This window comes from Zea mays, chromosome 7, assembly GCF_902167145.1.
Source record: "Zea mays cultivar B73 chromosome 7, Zm-B73-REFERENCE-NAM-5.0, whole genome shotgun sequence".
In the NCBI taxonomy this organism is placed as follows: Eukaryota; Viridiplantae; Streptophyta; class Magnoliopsida; order Poales; family Poaceae; genus Zea; species Zea mays.
This window is the reverse complement of record NC_050102.1, coordinates 13,408,109-13,416,349: the sequence shown is the minus strand read 5'-3', so window position 1 is coordinate 13,416,349 and position 8,241 is coordinate 13,408,109. Positions and strand designations below refer to the sequence as shown.

The 8,241-nt window shown below is 41.2% G+C and overlaps 1 long non-coding RNA gene across 1 annotated transcript; it reads right to left on the bottom strand.

Moving 5' to 3' along the window:
• Nucleotides 1-6,128: 6,128 nt before the first annotated feature.
• On the bottom strand, nucleotides 6,129-7,963 carry LOC118472907 (uncharacterized). Its single transcript, XR_004851362.1, has 6 exons — nucleotides 7,793-7,963; nucleotides 7,641-7,695; nucleotides 6,979-7,037; nucleotides 6,815-6,883; nucleotides 6,610-6,683; nucleotides 6,129-6,399 (listed from the first exon to the last, which is right to left on the bottom strand). It is a non-coding gene; the product is annotated as an uncharacterized lncRNA (long non-coding RNA).
• Nucleotides 7,964-8,241: the final 278 nt, after the last annotated feature.

The window sequence follows — 8,241 nt, the reverse complement described above, 5'->3', positions numbered from 1 at the left end:
GAAGGATTTCCTGCTTCAGGCACTAGAGGGTTCACTTGCAGAATCCCAAGCTGAAAACACTAGATTAAACGAGGAACTTCTCCAAAAATCAGAGAGCTTCAAATAAGAGAGAAAAGATTTGCAGACAAAATACGAAGCTGAAGCTGATAAAAATTCAAAACTGCAGCAATCTTTGAAACAACTTTGGGACATGTGTTTGGGTTTTGGCAGCCACTGCGTACAACGATTAAAAAAAGTTTTCAACTCGGTTGGAGCCAGTGCTGAAAAATTTACCCCTTCGGCTGAAAACATATCAAGCACCTTCGAACACATTGAAGGCGAAGTTGAGGCGCTTGATGAAGTAATAGCGGGGCACGGTGACTTCTGTGCCCTGCTAGCTTCTCGCGGCATAGCTGCAGCATTTCTGAAAGCTGGCTGTACGCACGCAAAGATTGTGAATAGACCAACCTTCAGCCTATCTTCAACAGATTTGGTTGATATCCCCAGCAAAGCCTGGAGCATAGGGAGCAGATTTATAACACAAATTTGGGCGAAGGGTGGTCGGGATTTGGCTGGTGACGAGGCCCGAAGCTTGCTTAAGCCGGTATGAAACTTATACCTATTGCTTACCTTTTCTTGCAATTACTTTTTACCTTATACGGCTTTGATGTGTGCAAGATGATGGTGCCGAAGACTGATAGTCCGAAGCACATCCCGAAGGCTACTGAAGCTGTTTTTTAGGCCTGCCTGCATAGATCTTAGAAGCATTTGTATTATCTTTGTACAAGACATTGTAATCAAAAATCGAACATTACTTTGTATATTTGTCCATACCTTGTAATATATTTTTACCTTTCCATCCATGTATAAATTTCTTTGCTGCGGACGAAACTTGTATATTTTGAGCCGAAGGCGAAAAACACCTTCCCTTCTTTTCGTACACAACGAAGCATGTCCTTGCTTCTTCGTTCTCATCGAAGCATTGTTATCAAAGCTGAAGTATCTATTTGTGCTTCATGTTATGATGATGATGATCCTATGAATGTCTACATGAATGTAGATGAATGTAATGAATGATGTAATGTGCAAATAAATGTCCTGAACACACACACGAAACCACACCCAGACTCTGCATCCCCTTAGGAACGACTTTTGAGTCTTTTAAGCTCTGCATCCCCTTAGGAACGACTTTTGAGCTTCTTCACCTTCTATTTCGGTGGCATTTAAGTTCTGCATCCCCTTAGGAACGACTTTTGAACTTCTTCACCTTATATTTCGGTGGTATTTGGCTCTGCATTCCCTTTGGAACGACTTTTGAGCAAAAAACTTACTCTGCGCTCCCTTAGGAACAACTTTTGCATCTTCGTCAAATTTTTGGCTCTGCATTCCCTTAGGAACGACTTTTGAGCAGAAAACTTACGCTGCGCTCCTTTAGGAACGACTTTTTTGCAGCTTCGTCATGCTCTGCATCCCCTTGGGGACTTCTTTTGAGCTTCTCCCTATTTTTCTTCTTTGCACACGATGGTGCAGGCTCAGGTTTTACATATTACATCTTTGGGGGATTTGGCCCTCGTAGGGCTAAATAAGAATGAAAAATTACAAGTTATGGCCCCATAAAAACCTTTCTCCCCTTTTGAAAGGAAAAGGGTGCCATAGAAAAAATGAGAAAAGATTACATCAGATTACACGTAGTATCGCCGAAGCTCATCCGCATTCCAAGATCTGGGTATGTCGTTGCCGTCCATATCCTTCAATCTATAAGAACCGGGTCTTGACGAAGATACTACTAGAAAAGGACCTTCCCACTTCAGTTGCAACTTGCCCACTGTATCCGGGTTGGCCACTCTCCGAAGCACCAGATGCCCTGGCTTGATGTTTTTCAATTGAACTTTTCTATCACACCACTTTATTGTTTCAGCCTGATATTTATTGATGTGCTCTATAACCTGAAGTCTGGTCCCTTCTATAGTATCTTTTGTTACTTGATAATCAGCTTCATCTTCTGTCGAAGCTATTGTTCTTATTGACCCTATCTTTGCTTCTTCTGGAGTTATTGCTTCGTCACCAAATAAGAGCTTGAAGGGTGTAAATCCTGTTGACCTTGACGCAGTTGTATTGTGGCTCCACACCACTTTAATCAGCTCGTCTGGCCACTTTCCTCTGGTCTGGATGAAGATTAGCTTCATTATTCCTGTCATTATAATGCCATTTGCTCTTTCTATCAGCCCATTTGATTTTGGATGCCTAACTGATGCAAAATAAATATTCGTACCAATTCAGTCACAAAAATCTTTGAATGCTTCAGCATCAAACTATGTACCATTGTCCACAGTTATTGCCTTCAGCACACCGAAGCGACAAACAATATTTTGCCAAAAGAATTTTTGGACCGTGACCGAAGTTATTGTAGCTAAGGGCTTCGCCTCAATCCACTTGGAAAAATATTCTACTGCCACTACAACATACTTTAAGTTGTCTTGTGCTGGTGGGAGTGGACCCAACAAATCTAGGCCCCATCTTTGCAATGGCCAGGTTGGCTGTATTAACTGAGTTAGCGACGAAGGTTGTTTCTGGTCTCTTGCACATTTTTGACAATTTTCGCACTTTTGAACCAGATCTGCTGCATCCAAAGCTGCCTTCGGACAATAAAATCCTTGTCTAAAAACCTTCCCCAGCAAAGGCCTAGACCCAATGTGAGATCCACACAAACATACATGTATTTCCTTCATTAGCTCTATACCTTCGGTTCTGGATAAACACTTGAGAAGTGGAGAGCAGACTCCATGTTTCTGTAACTCCCCTTCTATTATGACATATGGTCTTGTCCTTGCTTCCATTCTTTTGTTATAAACTTCGTCGTCCGAAAGACAGTTACCCTGGAGAAAAGATATGATTTCAGTCCTCCAATATTCACTATGTACAGGTGATATTGCGAGCACTGCTCTCTCCAGAAGTTCGACCGAAGGTGCTTTTATTGTTTCAAAGAATACTTCTAAAGGTAAAGGGAGCCCCTGTGCTGCTGACTTAGCTAGCAGATCTGCATGTTCATTTTCCCCTCTTGGAATATTTTTTACAGAAAAACCTTCGAAGGAAGCCTCCAACCTTCGGACTGTGTCCAAATATTTTTCAAGCTTCGGGTCCCTTGCCTTGCTGCTTTTATCTACATGGCCATCAATGACCTGGGCATCAGTTTTAAGGACTGCTCTTCTTATTCCCATTGCTTTTAGCTTTCGAAGCCCCAACAGAAGGGCTTCATACTCAACAATGTTATTTGTACAACAAAAGTCCAGTCTTGCTGCATAGCATGTTCTGACTTTGGAGGGCGCTACTAGAACAGCAGCTGTTCCTCCACCGAAGGTTCCCCAAGAACCATCATAGAAGACTGTCCAGGCTTCGGCATCTTTTGTTACTTCTTCTCCCTGAGCCCCTGGCATCCAATCAGCAATGAAATCTGCTAATGCCTGGGACTGAATTAAGGATCTGTGTACATAATCAATAGAGAATTCATTGAGCTCGACAGCCCATTTTCCGATCCTCCCAGTGGATTCTCTATTCCTCATTATGTCCTTCAGCGGTTGTGATGAAGGAACAATTATATGATATGCTTGAAAGTAATGCCGAAGCTTCCTTGAGGCCATCAACACAACATATAACACCTTCTCCAATTCTGTATAATTTTTCTTTGATAAGCTTAGAACTTTGGAGACGAAATATACTGGAGCTTGTCTTTTAACTTGACAATCTTGCTTCTCCTGTACAAGCGCCGCACTAACTACGGAGTGAGAGGCTGCTACATATAGGAGTAATAGAGCCCCTGGCGAAGGTGGAGTTAGAGTTGTCAAGTCTATCAAGTATTGTTTTAACTCTTCAAAAGCCCTTTGCTGAGCCGGACCCCATTGGAAAACTTCGACTGACTTTAGTATTTCAAAGAATGGTAGATTCCTTTATGCTAATCTTGATATAAATCTATTTAATGATGCCAGCCTTCCTGCCAACCGTTGAGCCCCCTTCTTTGAATTTGGCGGCTCCATCCGAAGGATAGCTTCAATCTTATTTGGGTTAGCTTTGATTCCCTTCGTTGACACCAGACAGCTAAGGAATTTGCCCTTCTTTACTCCAAAAACACACTTTTCTGGATTTAGTTTAAGACCAGCTTGCCTAAAATTGGCAAATGTCTCTTGCAAGTCAGCAATATGATTCTCTTGCTTTGTGCTTTTTACTATGATGTCATCAACATAAGTCAGCACATTCCTGCCTATTTGAGAATGAAGGACCTTGGCTGTCATTCTGCTGAAGCTTCCTCTAGCATTTTTGAGCCCCTCAGGCATCCGAATGTAGCAATAAGTGCCACTAGGAGTTATGAAGCTAGTCTTTGGCTCATCTTCCTTCTTCATCCAAATTTGATGATAGCCTGAATAGCAGTCCAGTAAACTCATGAGCTTCGAAGAAGCTGCTGCATCTACAAGGGTGTCTATTCTTGGTAATGGGAATTCGTCCTTTGGACATGCTTTGTTGAGATCTGTGAAATCAATACACATTCTTCATTTGCCATTAGCCTTCTTCACCATAACAGTGTTGGCTAGCCATTCTGGATATGTTACTTCTCTTATAACACCAGCACTAAGAAGTCTTTTTACTTTGTTCCGAGCACCTTCAGCTTTATCATCAGACATCTTCCGAAGTCTTTGCTTCCTTGGCCTAAAAGATAGATCCACATTAAGTGAATGCTCGATGACATCTCTGTTGACACCACAAAGATCATTAGCTGTCCAAGCGAAGACATCTTTGTTGTTGAACAAAAATCTTAGCAGAGTCTTTTCTTGCTCATCGGAAAGCTGAGATCCCAGCAGTACCCTTTGATCTGTTATATCTTCACATATGAGCATAGGCTTCGGTTGATCTGCCGAAGCAGCCTTCTCTCTCTTATGCTTATATTGTTGACAAGCTTCAACTCCATCTATGTTATGGATTGCCTTTGAATCTATCCAACTCCCTTCAGCCCTTCTGGCAGCTTCTTGACTTCCATGGACAGCAATGGGCCCTTGTTCCGAAGGTATCTTCATGCATAAGTATGCTAGATGAAGTATGGCTTCGAAGGCATTAAGCGTCCCTCGACCAATGATTGCATTGTATGGGTAATCCATGTCAACAATGTCAAAGATAACCTGCTCAGACCTTGTGTTATGAACATAACTAAAGGTAACTGACATTGTGATTTTACTAAATGCCACAATATGTCTTCCTCCGAAGCCACAAAGAGGGTGTGTAGCATCATGAATTTTGTCCTCTGGCTCTTGCATCTGCCTGAAAGCCTTTGCAAATATGATGTTCGCTGCACTGCCTGTGTCAACCAGAACATTGTGGACCAGAAATCCTTTGATGACACATGATATAACCATAGCATCGTTGTGAGGATAATCTTTGAGCTAAAGATCCTCCTGGGAGAAGGTGATTGGGATGTGGGACCACTTGGATCTGACAAAGGGTCCTTGCACCCCAACATGCTGCACTCTTCTCTGTGCTTCCTTCTTCTGCTTCTTGTTGGCTGGCTCTGAACTTGAACCGCCCGTGATTGGGAGCACCAGCTTCGTAACCGAAGGTGCTTCGGCTTGATTGTTGAACGAAGCCATCAGCTCAACAGTGGAAGTGAGTTCACCGGAGGTGGGCGCCAATGTTGGGTACTTGTTCTCAAATGCTATGAGTTAAGAACAAGGCAACACTAAATGTTAATGGTCAAAGACCTTCGTCCTTCGAAGCATTATCTCCCTCAGGATATAATGATCTTCCGACGAAGGTCATGAAGGTGATACCTTCATCAATCCAATATTTAATGTAAACATAGAAGCATGCGTTCCACATAAAGAATATGAATATACATATTAAATCATTAGATTATTTATATTCTCATTGAATAATCATGAATAAACAGTAACAATATCAAATTACATTTGTACCTTCGGCTTGATAGAAGGTAGGAATTCAAATGTGACGTGCGAGTGAATACTAGTCAGCGTGAACAATACAGGGGTACTGTTCACCTATTTATAGGCACGGGATGCAACCCGGTAAAATTAGATTTATGCCCTTAACTAGGTATATGCCCGTGCGTTGCAACGAAAGTAAAAAAGTTAGTATAAAACATAGATACGGAACAACAAACATCACTATAATATGAAAAATAAAAAATAAACAACAATAAATATGTCGTTAATTGTAATCAACATCTCATGCTGGTACACACAGTCATCAAAGTGGAGTTGAATATCCCGAATTGCTTGGTTTACTCGGTCCATCACAGAAGGGATCATCAGCTACTGCCAATATAATGAACTTCAAAATCATTAGAAAATTTTGCCTCGCCACTTGGTCCGTCAACATGCCCTCCTCTGCCTGATTTCCCCCAATCAATAGTTGTAACCCCTAAGAATCAAAACCCAATATGTCAGGCACAAAGGAACTTGTTCTTTACAAGAGATTAGACAAGAGAGAAGTATGCATAATGATTGCAGAAACGTCTAAATACATGGATAAGGGAGAAGTATGCAGTCATTTAGGAATAAAATGGTTAACTAAAAATGCAGTCATTTGCTCCTCATATTTTCTCTGTTCAGCAGATGGACAGGGGCTCACCATTCCACTCCTTGAGGCACTTGCGCAGCGATGTCTTCCTCAAATGAGCGCTTGAAGTACTCGTGATAATCATCCTACATACCAACTCCACATGAAGTAGCATCTCCAGTACGATTAACAAGGTACAAAAATTTAGGCAACAACTACATCAAGAAACTGAAGGCAAAAAACACAGGAGCATCTAAAACAATTGCTTGTCACTTACTCCCTGTGCATAAATCTTCCTGGACCCTTCCAACTGCGACATCTACAGATCATGGGTGTTCACCAACTCCTACACCTCCGATGTGCTCGAAATATTCAAAAAATTGATCGGTTACTTATCAAATGGAGAAGCAGTAGATAATGCAGAGCAAAATAAAAAAAAACCTGAGCTCTGTTTGTGTTCCTCTTGGTAAGGAAGAGCTCGAGCCGCTACGATCGCATTCCTAGTGAATCCCAACACCATACAACCACGACAAAAGTGTTAAGTAGACCTCCTAGTGAATCCCAACACCATACAACCACGACAAAAGTGTTAAGTAGACCTCCTAGTGAATCCCAACACCATACAACCACGACAAAAGTGTTAAGTAGACCTCAGAACAACACCACAAGGAAACCACACGTGAGAATAGCAAACCACCAATACACACAAGCATCCATGGCATTAACACCATAGTTTGTTAGGAAAATTCAACTGAAACATGGACGAAAAATGAAATCAAAGTGGTATGGGCAGGCTAAGAATAATATAAATGGTATGGGCATGAACTCTGTACCTAACAATACATGATAAAAAATAACAATTCAGCTGATTCATGGTCGGAAATCAACAAGGATTACAGAGTTCATGCACCTTAAGGACAGGGTACTTTTTTATTTCATTAACAGATCAAGCAAAATAAAAAAGTAATGAGCAAATGAGTCTAACTAAAAATGCATAGCATTCAACAAAGCTAACTAAGATAGGTTATTTACATCATTATTCAAATGTTGTACTGAAAATGCATGCTATTAACGAATTTAGGAAACCAGAGTGCCAACTTTACCTCTTCTAGAGTCCAGTTGCCCTTGGATGAGCGGCGTGCTGGACCAGTTGTCCTCCTGAAGCCAGAGATAAACAAACATGTATAAGAATTAAGAAGGAATATGCATATCATAAAACCTGATGAGTGGTTCCAATAAGCGGATAGAAATTCACCCATTGGGTAATCTCCCCCTTTTTTAGGTTCCTTGCTGACTCCTCCATCAGGAGGAACAGAAGGAGCTGAAGACTCTGTGCCCTTCAAAGTCTTTCGCTCTTCAGTTGTCATATTAAGTGAAAACAGAAAACTGAATCTCCACTTAAAGCAAGGTAAGGGCCCAAATATCCATCCCAATGTTAAAGCCCTCTAAGGTCTTCTAGCAGATTTTTTTCGCTTGGGGAGAAGTGGCCATTGTCTGCCAAGAGGGGGGAAAGGAACAAAATTGAATCATGTAAACAAAATAACAATTAGTCGAAATTATAATACAGAAATACACAACTATGAAGGTACAGTGATGCATCGTGATTTTGCCATGATAGACATGCCCTCAAATTTAATCACAAGATATCAATTTTTTTACAGTGAGAAATTAACAAATCCGAATAAAATTTGGCTAGATTTGAGA